The sequence below is a fragment of the Oryctolagus cuniculus genome, chromosome 9 (assembly GCF_964237555.1).
Source record: "Oryctolagus cuniculus chromosome 9, mOryCun1.1, whole genome shotgun sequence".
Lineage (NCBI taxonomy): Eukaryota > Metazoa > Chordata > Mammalia > Lagomorpha > Leporidae > Oryctolagus > Oryctolagus cuniculus.
Window position 1 is genome coordinate 62836901 of NC_091440.1, and position 14741 is coordinate 62851641.

Genomic DNA, 14741 nt, shown 5'->3' on the forward strand with positions numbered 1-14741 from the left:
GAACAGGTTCTTCCTTATAAATCTTACAAGAAACAACCAACCCTGCTGACACCTCAGTTTTGGACTTCTGGCCTGCAAAACTATGAGATGATAAAGTTCTGTTCTTTAAACCAGCCAGTTTCTAGTATTTTGTTAAGGCAGTTGGAGGAAATGGATCCAGACTGGGTAACAACAGAAGCAAGCCCAGTAGCAGAAGAGCCATGGTCAAAGATCTCCTGGCATGGGTCACCCAGGAGATGCTCCAGCTGTGCTGATGGGGCCGTGGCTAAGGACCATGTGACAGATCACCACCATCGACATCAGTGCCATAAGGACCCTCCAAGAAAAAAATGGTTTACACCCTAATGAAAAGCTGATCCAATGGGGAATGCGTAATCCTCCAAGAGGATGATTAGAAAGAAAATAAAAAAAACAACAGAAGCAATAGAGGTTAATGGAAAATTAATCTTGGTGACCCATTTGGGGAAATCAAAATTGTGGGACATTTATTTATCTTAAAAGAAAATATAAAGGAAATGTAGGACAACTTCAGATAAGGGGACACAGGTAAGACTAATGAAAGGTCTTCAGTGTTTGTTTACTTACAGAAGTGTTGAAGTGATAAAATCCTTCTGAGCTAGTAACAAAGATGAAAACCAGTAATACCTCTACATTAGTTCTGTAGAGGCTAGACCAGGCTTGCAGGGCCAGGCCTGTCTCCTTATTGCTCAGAGAGGCTCTCGCCCAGGCACTTCACAGATGCCCCTCAAAGACATGACAGTTCAATGAGGTCTGTGATCACGGGCCCGTGAAACCCAGACATAACTAAGACACACATAAGAGGATGGCAGAATTAAACTCAGTCATGGCCCATGCGATAACAAATGACCTGCCATTAGTCCTGCTTGTCACTTATGCTGCACACACCATCTCTTTACCTGAGCGTGATATTCGTTCTCTCTCTCTCTTTCTCTCTCCTCACACTGGCTGCAAAACACCTGCAAAATAAAGGCCATCTTGTTAGAAAAAAACTTCAAATATCACCTTCAGAGAGCAGACGGAACATTTGTAAGCAGATGCAGGTTTCGCTTGCAAAACTCAGCTGAACAGTGCCCTTTACATTTCTGGCCATTGCAACTGGATGCCCCTGGAGAAGGTCTTTGCACAGCGCTAACCTGCTAACAATCGATAAATGCGAAGGTCTCATCATAAACACAGCCTTTGAGCTGCCAATCTTCCAAAGAGTATTTCTGCTTTAAAAGTAGTCCTTGCTGCTAATGAAGCCATACCCGGGCCAACGCCAGGGCCAGGGCCTTCCAAACCTGAGAATAGCTAAACAAGTAAAGCTGGGTGTCAGCAAAGGGCAGGACAACACACAGGCTCATTCTAAAGCAGTTTGGGGAGCTGATCAGTACCAGATGCAGTGTTTTTAAGGGCAAGAAACTCTTGTAACTTTCTAACTGGAAATAAGAACACCAGTTTTCTTTAAGAAAATCTTAAAAAAAAAACTCTATACCTCAGCCTCTCTGTAGTAAGTAAGTACAAATAAGATGTATTTACTTATTTGAAAGAGTTTTATCTATTTGAAAAAGTTACATGGAAAGAGAAGGAGAGGCAGAAAGAGAGAGATCTTCCATCTGCTGGTTCACTCCCCAGTTGGCCTCAACAGCCAGAGCTGAGTCGATCTGAAGCCAGGAGCCAGGGGCTTCTATTGGGTTTCCCATGTGGGTGCATGAGCCCAATGACTTGGGCCATCTTCTGCTGCTTTCTCAGGCCATAGCAGAGAGCTGGATGGGAAGTACAGCAGCTGGGACCCACACCGGCACCCCTATGGGATGCACGCACTGCAGGCAGAGGCTTTACACGCTATGCCACAGCACCGGCCCCAGTATATAAATCTTTAAAAAAGAAAGAAAGAAAGAAAATCTGTTGTGCAAACTATGAAATGCAACTACACATTTTTGTAGAATAAACCCCAGCTTTATTTTCTAGAAAGTATTTTAAGTGTTGTTCACTCAGAGTGTGGTCCATGGGTAGCAACACCAGCCTCACAAGGTAACTTGAAGAGAAGCTCAGAACCCATCAGACACCAGCAATATAATTTGGATTTTAACAAGCTCCTCAGATGAGTCCTATATACATTGAAATCTGAGGACTGCCTTATGCATCAGGCCTGTGGTTACCAGTGTTACACAAAATAGGTTGTCTGAAACCTCAAGATCAGCCTCTGGTATCTAGAAGTTAACAGAATCACAGTTCCTCTATTATGTAAGCTGCAGAAATGCTGAAATGCTCAGGATCTGAAGGGTTTTAGACCTTAGAGATTTTAGGATTTTGAAACATCTGCATAGACTTAACTGCCTGAGCATCCCTACCCAAAAACCTGAAATCCAAAAGTTTGCCAGTGTCCTGTTGGTGTTCAAAAACTTTCTATTTTAGACTTCCACATTTGGGATGCTTAACCTGTGGTTGCATGAGTATAGGACATATTATCCTACTAGACTCTACAAAAATCCCTACTGGTATTTAGTCCTTCTCCTTGCTGGCACACTTAAGAGTAATTGTTAACTGGTATCTAAAAACATAACCCAATCTAGAATTTATTTTACACTCTTTATAGACCAGCATTATAGACTTTGATCCATTTCCTCAAATGGTGCTCAATCATAACCAACTTTGTACAGACAGCTCAAAGTACAAGGACAAAAACCATGGCATGGCATGGTAGCTGCAATGGAGAAGGATCAGCATAGGAAGCCAAGGTTGCAGAGTGCCCTGGTGGACACTTAGAAGCCCCTGACTCAGATCTGCAATATCGGGAAGCATCCTGAACTGAGTACTCTAAAAAAGATAAGGAAAGATCTTTCAAGAAGATTACCAACAGGTGCAGCAAGTATGGTGCTGGGTTAGGACAAGGAACCAGGCCAGCAATACAAGAGTCAACCACCTTACTTGGGAAAAAATACTAAATCGAGATTCTGTAGTGTTTCTCCGGCTACTCTGACTGTGTGGATGCATGAGCTGTAAATGTGGCAGCCCTTAGGAACGTTTTCTTCCTTTTCAACCTTCCTAGCTATACATAAGGAGGAATGGCAAACATCAAACGCGAGGAGCCCTGACTCAGAAGTCGGCTGCACACTGCAAGGGGCCAGGGATAACAGAGCTGTGCCTTCACGTTTGCTATTTGATCACACCGAGTGTCAATGAAACTGCAACCAGCAATACAGGGACCATAAAGAGAATCGCATTAAAGTTAATACAAAGTCAGGAAAATGTCTTGGGCAAGAGACACTGGCTATTTGGGGGATGCACCACTGGGAGCAATTGAAGGCTCTCAGTGTGACCAAAGCAGGCATTCCCTCCCCAGGACCATCTCATCTTCCTGCATTTAAATAGTTCTTATCCAGTCTCCTTCCCTCTCACCTGTTTTTGGATTTATTGGACTCATTTCCTTCTCGCGTACTACCTCCAAGTGCTCTCCTGTATCTCGTCACCTCTCCTCATTCCCCTTTGGCTCTGCCTGCTTTTTCCCATGCTCCTTTTTGTGAGAGCATATAAGGCAGGACACACAAGCACCACCATGCCCTTTTTCCTTGGTCTCCTTTCCCTTCTCTTCACTAACAACCCCTCATTTTTATTCCCCTCTCCTATGCACTCTTTCCTTTCCCAGCCTTGAATCTCTGTTATCAGTAAGCAGCCAGTCCTCCTGAGCACAGAGCTTAGCATGGTAGGAAAATTGCTGGATTTTTCTACTATCCCCTTGTAATACCTAGAAGTTCTCAGATCCTTCTAACCTGCTTCCAGAGCTGCAGTTGAGAGCAGGGGCAGAGAAACAGTTTTTAAAAAGTGTAGTCTCCTAGCCCAGCATTTCAAAACAATGTAGAACAATTCTGGAATATTCCAATATTCAGCTGCTGTGCTGAAAGGCTCTAAGGATGTAAAATATACCAGGCAAAGAGCTGTACTCCACGCTGGGTTTTCCCTAAGTACATTTTCCAGCCCACCATGAAACCAACCCTTTTGTTTGTCTTCCCTGCTTTGTGTGGCTCCCCTGAGCCTCCCCTGGGATGACTGAAACAGGCTGCACTACCAGGACAAGCCAGATGAGCGTCAGAGCAGGAGGTCACAGGGTGCTCCTTGACACAGACACGAGGCAGCCCACAAAAAGCCTCATCTAAAGCCCCATCAGGAAGCCTCACAAGCTATAGCTCAATAAATACAGGAAGATTATTGTAACACAGGAAATGTCTGGTGCCACTTCCCACATGAAATACACTTATGGAGAACTCTACTGTGTAGGCTGGGATATGCCAATCTCACACATAGTCTTTGAATTCGAGAAAAGCAAATTGGTTTTCTTTAGGTATTTCAGTCTCTTTATTTTCAACCTGTGAATTATCAGCAAAACTCAGAAGACACATCTGTTTTGCCTACCTTTTCATCCTAATCACCAGGTATAGTCCAGCTACTGCAATATAGCACTTACATGTGCTCCCATAGCAGCTGATGAGTGAATGAATAAATGAAACAATAACTAACCAACTAATAGAAAGCTTAAAACACAACAAAGTAACACAGTTAGATAATCCTATGAAAATATTATCACACAGTGTATACTTTGAAAATGCCCCCTGGGTTTTTGGCACTGTCACCTAATCATAAGGTCAATGTAGCATCTTGGATACAACTTGCCTCCAAGAACTAGAACAGGAAGAGGGACTGCTTTGGGCAGAGACACTCAGCAGTCAGATGCGAAAAATGACAAAATAGAAAACTCTAAAGAGCAGACAACAGCTCAAAAACTATAGCGTGCCTAAGATAAATTAGTTAATCCCTCCATTTATATTATATTATATTATATTATATTATATTATATTATAGTCCTATAATATTGCATATATACCATGTTATTACAAAAAGTCTCATCACACCATTCTATGTCTTTGAAGGTTACTGGGTTCTACAAGCAAGTGAGGAACTTGTAGCCCACCAAGATTTCCTAGGTGAGTAGGAAGAAAGTTCCAGAATGGATTCACTCAACTGATCAGGTACAAGGGGTCTGGATCCAGGGAAAGAGGGGTCAAGACAAGTTGGGCTGCATCTGAATAGAACCCTAAGAAGCCCTACCTGTATGGATTCACCACTGAATTCAAGGAGCAGGACAGCAAAAACAGGGTCAGCAAATTCCTTCCATTTCAATAAATCAAGAGTTTAGTGAAAGAGCCAGAGATGGAAATTTGTTAAATTTTTCTCTGAATCTCTTAGTTATGTAAAAAGTATACCTCATAATATATGATCAAAGGTGTTCTAGAAATTGGAATTCTCTTTAAGCTCAAAAAATATGAATGGTTCTCTTTAACATTAATGCCATTAATATGATTGGAAGGGGATCATCACTCCTCCAGAAGAGAACTTTAAAAAAAAAAAGCACAGACAATGCCATGGCTGAGAAAGAATTTCTAAGATCAATCCCACTCAAAATAGCTACAAATACCTTGGAATAAACTTAACCAAGGATGTCAAAGATCTCTACGATGAGAATTACAAAAATCTTTTTTTTGGGGGGCGGGGGGAGGCAGAGTTAGTGAGAGAAAGACAGAGGGAAAGGTCTTCCTTTTGCCGTTGGTTCACCCCCCAAGTGGCCGCTATGGCTAGCGCGTTGCTGCCGGAGCACTGCGCCGATCCGAAGCCAGGAATCAGGTGCTTCTCCTGGTCTCCCATGCGGGTGCAGGGCCCAAGGACCTGGGCCATCCTCCACTGCACTCCCGGACCACAGCAGAGAGCTGGACTGGAAGAGTAGCAACCGGGACAGAATCCAGCACCCCAACCGGGACTAGAAGCCGGGTTGTCGGTGCCACAGGCAGCGGATTAGCCTAATGAGCCACGGCGCCGGCCAGGAATTACAAAATCTTAAAGAAATAGAAGAGGATACCAAAAATGGAAAAATTTCCAGGCTCATGGATTGGAAAAATCAATATAATCAAAATGTCCATTCTCCCAAAAGCAATTTATAGATTCAATGTGATACCAATCAAAATACCAAAGACATTCTTCTCAGATCTGGAAAAAATGATGCTGAAATTCATATGGAGGCACAAGAGACCTCGAATAGCTAAAGCAATCTTGTACAACAAAAACAAAGCTGGAGGCATCACAAAACCAGATTTCAAGACATACTATAGGGCAGTTATAATCAAAACAGCATGGTACTGGTACAGAAACAGATGGATAGACCGATGGAACAGAATAGAAACACTGGAAATCAATCCAAATATCTATAGCCAACTTATATTTGATCAAGGATCAAAAACCAATTCTTGAAGCAAGGACAGTCTATTCAACTAATGGTGCTGGGAAACCTGGATTTCTACATGCAGAAGCATGAAACAAGACCCCTACCTTACACCTTACACAAAAATCCACTCAACATGGATTAAAGAGCTAAATCTACGACCCAACACCATCAATTTTTAGAGAACATTGGAGAAACCCCGCAAGATATAGGCACAGGCAAAGACTTCTTGGAAAAGACCCCAGAGGCATAGGCAGTCAAAGCCAAAATTAACAATTGGGATTACTTCAAACTGAGAAGTTTCTGTACTTCAAAAGAAATAGACAGGAAAGTGAAGAGGCAACCAACAGAATTGGGAAAAAATTCGCAAATTATGCAACCGGTAAAGGTTTAATAACCAGAATCTACAAAAAGATCAAGAAACTCCACAACAACAAAACAAACAACCCACTTAAGAGATAGGCCAAGGACCTCAACAGATATTTTTTATAAAAGAAAATCCAAATGGTCAAGAGACACATGAAAAAATGTTCAGGAGCATTAGCAATCAGGGAAATACAAACCAAACCACAATGAGGTTTCATTTAAACCTGGTTAGAATGGCTCACATACAGAAATCTACGAATAACAGATGCTGGCAAGGATGTGGGGGACAAGGGACACCAACCCACTGTTGTTGGGAATGCAAACTGGTAAAGCCACTATGGAAGTCAGTCTGGAGATTCCTCAGAAACCTGAATATAGCCCTACCACATGACGCAGTCATCCCACTCCTTGGAATTTACCCAAAGGAAAATAAATTGGCAAATAAAAGAGCTATCTGCACCTCAATGTTTATTGCAGCTCAATTCACGATAGCTAGCTAAGACATGGAATCAACCTAAATGCCTATCAACAGAAGACTGGATAAAGAAATTATGGGATATGTATTCTATAGAATACAATACAGCAGTAAAAAAAATGAAATCCAGTCATTTGCAACAAAATGGAGGAATTTGGAAAACATCATGCTGAGTGAAATAAGCCAGTCCCAAAGGGACAAACATCATATGTTCTCCCTGATCGGTGACAACTAACTGAGCACTTAAAAGGAAACCTGTTGAAGTGAAATGGACACTATGAGAAACAGTGACTTGATCAACCCTTGTCCTGACTGTCAAGGAACAACTTAATACTTTATTCCTTTTAGCATTTTTTTTGTTCTACTTAATATCATTGGTTGAACTCTTTAATTAACACACAATTATTCTTAAGCATTTAAATTAAACTGAAAAGTGACCCCTGTTAAATATAAGAGTGGGAATAAGAGAGGGAGGAGATGTACAGTTCAGCACATGCTCACTTGGACTTACTCCTAATAATAGTAGAGCTTGAAACATGCCAGGGGATTCCAATTCAATCCCATCAAGGTGGCATGTACCAATGTCATCTTATTAGTCAAAGTGATCAGTTTCAGTTCATAATTTATCATAATGATAGGACTAAGAGTCAAAGGGATCACATAAACAAGACTAGTGTCTGCTAATACTGATAGAATTAAAAGGGAGAGGACGTTCCAACATGGGAAGCAGGATACACAGCAGACTCATAGAATGGCAGATGTCCTAAACAGCACTCTGGCCTCAGAATCAGACCTTAAGGCATTCACATCTGGCTAAAAAGCCCATGAGAGTTTCACAGGCATGGAAAGGCAAGACACTCACTGTGGCAAAAAAAATAAAATAAAATAAAATAAAAAATAAAAAATATGATCTAATTGAAAGATCTCTGTGAGTGAGATTCCAGTGGAAAAAAACGGGCCATCAAAGAAGGAGGTACCTTTCTCTGAAGGGAGGAGAGAACTTCCACTTTGATTATGGCCTTGTCTAAATAAGGTCAGAATTTGTGGACTCAAGAGGCTTCCATAGCCTTGGCAGCTCATGACAAGAGCCTTGGGTGATTACTGACGTCATAAATGAGAGTATCAATTGTTAAATCAACAACAGGAGTCACTGTGCACTTACTCCCCATGTAGGATCTCTGTCCTTAATGTGTTGTACTACGTGAATTAACAGTAAAACTGCTACTCAAACAGTACTCTATACTTTGTGTGTCTGTGTGAGTGCAGTCTGTTGAAATCTTTACTTAGTATATACTAAGTTGATCTTCTGTATATAAAGATAATTGAAAATGAATCTTGATGAAGAATGGGATGGGAGAGGGAGTGGGAGATGGGATGGTTGTGGGTGGGAGGAAGGTTATGGGAGGGAAAAAGCCACTATAATCCAAAAGTTATATTTTGGAAATTTTTATTTATTAAATAAAAGTTGAAAAAAAAGATTTCTTTATTTATTTGAAAGAGAGTGAAAGAGAGAGTGGGGGCGGGTGGAGAGATCATCCACTGGTTCATTCTCCAAATGGCTGCAACAGCTGGGGCTGGGCCAGGCAGAAACCAGGAGTCAGAAGCTCCATCTAGGTCTCCCACATGGTTGCAGGTACTAAAATACTTTGGGTCATCTTCCCCTGCTTTTCCAGATGCATTTGTAGGGAACTGGTTTGGAAGTGGAGTATCTGGGACCTGGACCAATGCCCGTATTGGAAGTGAGTTAACCCAACGTACCCCAGTGCTGGCCCCACGAAAGAGAATTCTTTGCAGCCGGTGTTGTGGTGGGTGCAGCAGGTAAGGCCATGGCATGTGATGTGAGCATCCCATATGGGCACCAGTTCAAGTCCCTGATGCTCCACTTCCAATCCAGATCTCTGCTAATGGCCTGGGAAAAGCAGTGAAAGATGCCCTCCCCCAAGTGTTTGAGCCCCTGCCACCCCTGTGGAAGACCTGGACAGAGTTCCTGGCCCAGGCTTGGGAGTGAACCAGTGGATGGAAGATCTCTCTGTCCCTTTCCCTCTGTGACTGTGACTTGGGAAGGGAAGGGAAGGGAAGGGAGGAAGGGGAAGAAGGGGAGGAAGGGGAGGAAGGGAGGGAGAAAGCAAGCTAACTCTTTAGAAACCCACCCAACCTGTCACACAGACAGAGCCTCCTCTGTTAACTTTCAACTCAACTGCTCCCTCACACTTGAACCAGTTTCAATAAATGCCTGGCACTCATCCCTGAAAAGTAGTTAATACTTTGAAGAAAAACTCTGACAGCTTGAGGATGTATGTATTTCAACTGATATTTGATTCATGGTAAAGTATCTAACACCCATCAGTGGAAAAGAAAAAAAAAGTCACTACTGACAAGGTTCAGAACACAGTACCCCAAAATATGGACCCTTGACATTCAGGAAAAGAGCAAAAGTAGAAAGGTCAGTCTTACCTTCCTATATCTTTCTCTCCTACAACAGGTTCATAAAAATTAGGAAAATTTTTTGATCTATCCATGAGGCAGACAATATGCCTTTCACATAAGAGGTGTCTTCCCTAGATGTGAAGAAGGGAAGCCAGAGCCCAGGGACACCAAGAGGAATCAAACAGGCCTCGGCCAACTTCTCCCTGTTCCTTACCAGGAGCTCACACCACACCCACTTCCGCCAACACCCACTTCCTCATCACCCTGCATAAAAATATACCTTCAGTTTTATTTCCTTATGCAGGCTCCCTTGTTATGTAAAACTTATATGAAGTAAATTTGTATGATTTTTCTCTTACTAATCTCTCTTTGTTAGAGGGGCCTCAGTTAGGAACCCAGGATGAAAGAGGAAAACATAGTTTTCCCCCTCTACGCTGTTTTAGAGCAATCCCTAGGTACGACTTACATAACTTACATTACTATGTGCTAACACCATGAGGCCTAAATTTGTTATCACTCAACAAACAGGCTTTTCTAATCATAATTAGAGAAAAGGTGGTAGTGTTTGAAGCTTTCTCCATCTACGTTTCATTCTGAGGTCTCCAACAATAAGCTGTCCTCGTTATATAAAATTACAAGTCCATGTTTTTGGTCTTATCTAAACCTCACTACAAGTCATTTTCAGGAAGAAAACAAGCAATTGTATTTTCCATTTGCATACCCCACCTGCAGTCCCACAGCTAAGCTTTTGCACTGGGACATTGGGAAATGGTGGCTCGGGTGGGGACCATGTCTGTCATCTTCCAAAGGTGATTGGGTGCTGTTCCCCTGTGCAATTCATGCGCCATCGCTTTTCCAGATCAATTCCCTGTGCAGTCTCACCAGCACTTCAGTGTCTCTGGACTTCTTCTATTCTCATCTGAATAAATTATGGCTGATGGGAAGATTAAAAAAAAAATGCTTCCTTGCACCACATTTGAGTGTTACGTATATATCAGGTTCTTTTCTCATGCGATTTCCAAATTAGCACTCAGACCTAACAGATGGCCTCCGACTCAGGTTAGTCTGACTTTGGAGTTTCCAACTTTACAATGGTGCAAAGGCAACACGCATTCAGTAGAAACTGCACCTCAGATTCTGAATTTGGATCTCTGCCCAGGCGTGGGATATGGGGTCTGCTCGCTGGTGATGCTGCGTGTGCAGCAGCAGAAGCTGCCGGTTAGGCTCGCGACCACGAGGGGAAGCAGCCCTACTCTGTGGCATGCTGCCGCGGGACTGTGAGGTTCCCCAGGTCAGGTGTATTAAGTGCGTTTTAAACCTAACGATATTTTCACCTCCGATGAGTTTATCAGGATGTTTCCCCATTGTTAAGTGGAGAAGCATCTTAAATCAAACAATGCTTACCTAAAAAGATCTACAGGACCTAACCAGACTGATGAAGGAGAAATCCTAATCACCACTTTCACCCGATCCCTAAAAGATACAATCCAGGGGCCAACATCGTGGTATAGCAGGTGAAGCCGCCACCTGCAATGCCGGCATCCCATATGGGTCCTGGTTCGAGTATCAACTGCTCCACTTTTTTCTGATTTTGTTTTAAGGTATAGAAAGGTACCATTTTATTACAGAGAGACTCACAAAAATGAAAATAGCATCTTAAAAAGGAAGCTACAGTTCTAAGCTCTGCCTGCAGAATTGTGGAAAGATGGAGAGCAGGCAACAGGAGTTTCTTGGCTCACCTGGGCCAGGGAGAAGGTACGATGAGAACAGAACCAACCTAACATTGGCTAACGTCACCACAGGATCCTGAAAAGGACAGGAAGTCCCTGAGGACCCAGCTCTCCCACCCTCCTAGAATGCTCATTAGGGGGCACCTTTCCATACCTACTGAGCAGACACCTTGGCATTTCAGGATGACGTGGCTACAGAAAACCATCCCCTGGTGGGGGGGCAGCTCTGTGGCACAGAGGGTTAACACCCTGACCTGAAACACCGGCATCCCATGTGGGTGCCAGTTTGAGATCCGGCTGTTCCACTTCTGATCCAGCTCTCTGCTGTGGCCTGGGAAGGCAGTAGAAGATGGCCCAAGTCCTTGGGCCCCTGCACCTGCATGTGGGACCTGGAGGAGGCTCCTGGCTCCTGGCTTCAGATCAGTGCAGCTCTGGCTGTTGCGGCCAATTGAGGACTGAACCAGCAGATGGAAGACCTCTCTCTGCCTCTCCTCTCTCTGTGTAACTCTTTCAAATAAATAAATAAATCTTTAAAAAAAAAAAAAAGGAACTGGGAAGCAGCTGCTATAAGAGTACCCAGCTCGGCTACCCTGGCCTCAGGGCCCTGGTTCCTGTCTGGGGATCTATATTTAAAACATTTTATATAAATACACAGAGATAGAAAACAAAAATCTGAGGGCCTGAGCTCAGGGTGAAGGCAGGAAAGCGGGCCAGTCCGCTCGGGCCACCTCGACCTCCTCTTTGAGCCTTCTGCCTTCCTTGGTTTTCTCCTCTTCTGTGACTTCTTTTTTTTCCTGGGGATCTTTCTCTTTTGCATCTTCTGTTCTGACTCTCTTGGCTTTCTTGAGGCTGGAAGGATTCTTGCACCCACCGTCTCCCTCCTCCTCAGAACGGGAAAACGCCTCCTCATAGGCCATCCGTTTGTCAGACGATCAGATGGAGCCGCACTTGTCAGGGCTGTCTTCCTCTTACTCGCCGCTTTCCCCTGGGACAGCATCCTCAGGGATGTCCTGTGTTTGGACCCCAGGGGCCCAGGGCAGCAAGCCCAGGCTCCCAGACAGCGGCTGTTGGATCTTGTCCAGGTGCCTGTCAGCCATGTTGATAGGACTGATGTAAAGTTAAAACCTGGTCCAAACGATCGGGAGTAGTCACTGTTTGGAAGCTCATGCAGGATCTCTGTGTCTAGGGCCACAGCCGTCTCGTCTGTCCAGCACCAGGGGACATTATGAAGGGTAGAACCACCTCTCCCCAGCATCGGCATGGGTTCAGGTTGAAGCTGGTGACAAATTCCACACATGTGGCAATGCCTTTTGATGGTCAGACTGAAGCAACGTAGCGGATCCCCAGGCAGGACACCTGAGCCACACTGTTAAGACTGCTGTGCTAAGCTGCGACATCTCCACTACTTTAGACGTGATTGGCTTGAGAAATGGCTTCACAGGACTCGTAGTCAACCCAGTCTCAGAGCAGGTGGTTCACGGCATAATCCTCGCCTTTGCCAACCCCGACACCCCATAGGCCTGGTTCCTGAGAGGTGCTCTCTGTATTTATGGAAGGACACAGTCATGACCTGGTCTGTGGTATAGAAGCCCCCTCTCCTCCGCCACACCATTGCTGTGGTGAACAGCAACATCAGTATACAGCACCCTCTGGTGATACTTCAGTAGTTCCGGGGTGGCTAAGACACCATCACTGACCTAACAGAAGCCAGGTGCCCTGGACTTCTTTGCTGCATGGTGCAAGCCCCCAGTGCAATTCACAGCCATGTCCGTCTAGTGCTCACTAAGCCTCACGGCACCTGCGATAGAGCCCCCAGTGGACAACTGATAGAACCCAAACGTGCCATCAAATGCTGGACAGTCCTCACCCACGCTGAAGTGTTGCATCTGCAGGCTAGACAAATGGAGCTCAAGAATGCACTAGTCATGTCTGTGCTCCTTGGTCGTCTCCTCAGCACTGGCTTCGGGAGTCAGATATCTGTTTTCTGGTAGAGACTGTAGTTGTGCAGCAAATTGAGTCATGCCGATTTGGCGAGGCCTCATTGGATGGCCTTGTCCATGGTAGTAATTTCCAACATCGCCGTCGTCATAGCAACACTTTCCTCCTGCTACCCTGAGGCTCTGCCATCCTGCTCTGCTCCTGTCCCTCCTGGCAGTGTGTCTGTCCATCTTTCTCCTCAGCGGCTCCACGTCCAATTCAGCTCCCTGCTAATGCACCTGGGAAAGCAGCAGAAGGTGGCCTAAGTACTTGGGCCCCTGCACCCATGTGGGAGACCTGGATGAAACTCCTGACTTTGGCCTGGCCTAGCCTCAGTCGCTGTGGCCATGTGCGGAGTGAACCAGCAGATGAAAGATGTGTGTGTGTGTGTGTGTGTGTGTGTGCGCGCGAGTGCACCTCCCCCTCTCTGGAACTCTGTAAATCTTTGTTTAGATATAATCCAAAGGATCCACAAAACCTGCATTAAACAGGTCTTCCTGACACAGGGGACTGGGCCAATGCCTCTGTGAAAGATCACCACATATTTTCATAGTTTACAAGGATAAAGCAATTACAGCTCCAGTCGTTCATGAATAAAGCCTCTTTAACATTTTAATGAGAACATTAACTCAGCTTCACTAGGTTTGGCCTCCCTAGAAAGTCTGTTAGCCTTACAGAAAGTTTCTCTAAAAGCCAGTAATGAAATGGCAGGTCTTCCTGTGTCTCAGAGGGGATAAGGGGGCCGCAAACACTGGCTGATTTCTCTCCTGAACTAGTCTATATTTTTGGAGAAGGGTGCCGTCTGGTACATGAGAGAAGGCATCTGAAGAAACACCCTCCTCTCTGCGGCATTTGTGTGCTTGTGTGTGTTCACTCATTTTATATCTGCCTTGTCGCCTAATTTGCTTTTTATGCTATACACAGCTTTGAGTACAATGTGTGACTCCATAAATGTTAAATCACACTTTTCTGCTATTTTCCCTTAATCATTTCCTCCTGCCTCCGTTCTGTCTTGCAATGTGACTGATGCCCACTGAGGCTACCAAACTGCCATTCGCACGGAGACGCGTTCAATTCCGCAGACAACCAGCAGAGCTTCCGAAGGCAAAGGTGAACAAGAAATAATCCCCAGACTCCATGACTCGACACGAGTCCCATCTCTCCTTGCACAGAGTCTGGGGCACAGTGAATGAGAGTTTGTCACCTTGAAAGCCAAGTAAGAGAGAAAAGGAATGTTAGAGAACATTAACAGTCAAGCCTGGCATGCATTCTATGTTTTTAACATTCACTGAATACCTACTATATCGCAGAAATTGTGCTAGGTACTGGAGAGGCAGCCAGTAATGAGGCAGACAAGACCCCTACCACTCCACCACCACCACCACCACCACCACCACACCATTCCCACTGAGCTTTATATCTAGTGAGAGACACAGGCAGTGAACAAAAAGAAAATGCCAGAGGGCACCACTGAGTGTCAGGAAGAAAACACAGC

The 14741-nt window shown here is 44.5% G+C and overlaps 1 protein-coding gene and 1 pseudogene across 3 annotated transcripts in view; both read right to left on the reverse strand.

The window, feature by feature from the left end:
• Positions 1-14741, reverse strand: part of ENOX1 (ecto-NOX disulfide-thiol exchanger 1) — a 603118-nt gene that overhangs the window by 469269 nt on the left and 119108 nt on the right. The window contains exon 3 of one of the 3 annotated variants that reach the window (XM_051850652.2): positions 918-977. The exons of the other annotated variants lie outside the window; for them this stretch is intronic. The gene's annotated coding sequence lies outside the window, so the exon portion shown is untranslated. The remainder of the gene's footprint in view (positions 1-917; positions 978-14741) is intronic. 3 annotated transcript variants of the gene reach the window in all.
• On the reverse strand, positions 917-14602 carry LOC127492121 (histone deacetylase 1 pseudogene; annotated as a pseudogene).